The following is a 1593-nucleotide window of genomic DNA, read 5'->3' on the forward strand; positions in this document are numbered from 1 at the left end:
CGAGCCACAGAATTCGTTTTGGCATCGTTGGATAGAGAATTGAAAAGCCGATTCAGTCGTAACAACATGAGTGAGGAAATTCGAGTAGTTTTGACCCAGAAAGCGAAATATGAATAGCAAACACTTAGGTGCAAGATTATGCCAAAATTTCATGTTTTCCGTTCCATTTTTGCTCATATCTCGGAGGCAAAATGAGCAAGAACGCTAATTTTTACATCATTCTAGAGAGAAATAAATGACCTTTTGAGAAAGTGAACCATCGAGTTGCAAATGTTGACAGTTTTCTCAAAAAATACTTGAATTGAAGAAGTTTTAGATTTGCGCGGGGTTTCCCAGAAGGATTCCTCCGAATCGCGATCACAAATCTTGATATGGTCTTCAAATTTCATCTAGCCTTGGCACGTTTATTGGAGCTTCAAACCATGTTATTCTCGTCTGAGTTTTTCAACTGATGCGGAGCGAAACAACCAGGAAACTAATAGCAATTTAAGATCGTAAACATTGTGAAAAAACGCTGAACATTAAGTCAGACCGATCAATTTATGTGGGTAGATCGTATCGTTGGAACGCACCACGATTTAGCCCAGACCTGCTGGTCATGGTGGTCAGGGTCATCATCAGGAATATTTTAAAATGCGGAATTCCCTTGAAATGTGACTCACGTATGGGTTAAGTGAAGGATATGCGACTGATTCAGAGCATTTGCCTTCATATTCCTGCTGCCTGATCATTATTGGTTCTTTGAACATATCGGCAGCACAAATTAGATAATAACCAGCAACTTTCATCGACTAAAAATAACCTCGCTGATCAAAAACGAGAATTGCAAGCATAAAATGCTAATTACACTGATTTATGGTTTTTAGCGCTACTATGAACTTAATAATTAACAACTGGCAGGTTCATTGTTGCTCTGAAGCGTGGCGGATCGGCGTGGCGAATGAACACATTCATTTTTGCTTAAACTAATGAACCTTGCAAACTGCAAGAGATCAGCAACCAATAAGTTTTTCAACCTCAACCTTGCGATTTCATTCTAGACCCCCAAGATGCCGACAGTTCTCCCACATATTCTCCTCCTCACTACCCTCACCCTGACATGGGCCTTACCACAAGGCGCCCCAAACTCTGAGCAAGTTTGCCACACCATGACGCCCTACCATGGAGGAGGAATTCGACCGCAGGGGGGCATTAGCCCCTATGAGGTCCACCCTAGACGCCTCGGAGGGCGTGTTATGATAACAGTCACCTCAGGCCTGGGGATACCATTTCAGGGCTTCTTGATGCAGGGCCGCACCCCTGATGGGTAAGCAATCACGATCCAATCAAAGATTCGTGCGAAAAACAACTGGGGTTGCAGGCAGGTGCTTGGCCAGTTCGATTCTGCCTCGATCAACGAAGGCCATCCGCTGGACTGCCACGATCCTGCTGATTCTATAACGCATAACTCGCCCAGCGATAAGAATAGCATAGAAGTGCAATGGGCGCCGCCACCCGGCTTTGAAGGACCCGTCGTGTTCAAGTAAGTTCTTAAGTTCTTAAGTAGGGTTCTTAAGTAGAGACTTAAGGTTATGCTTAGCGTTAAGTTCGAGC

General features: G+C 44.1%; 1 protein-coding gene across 1 annotated transcript in view; it reads left to right on the top strand.

Annotated features, from left to right (window-relative positions):
* The window catches only part of LOC109541898 (putative ferric-chelate reductase 1 homolog), a gene marked incomplete at its 3' end in the record, with an annotated part of 23308 nt that overhangs the window by 9758 nt on the left and 11957 nt on the right, over nucleotides 1–1593 (top strand).

The sequence above is a fragment of the Dendroctonus ponderosae genome, unplaced genomic scaffold, assembly GCF_020466585.1.
Source record: "Dendroctonus ponderosae isolate FM_Combo_2020 unplaced genomic scaffold, Dpon_F_20191213v2 Dpon_F_20191213_6, whole genome shotgun sequence".
NCBI lineage: Eukaryota > Metazoa > Arthropoda > Insecta > Coleoptera > Curculionidae > Dendroctonus > Dendroctonus ponderosae.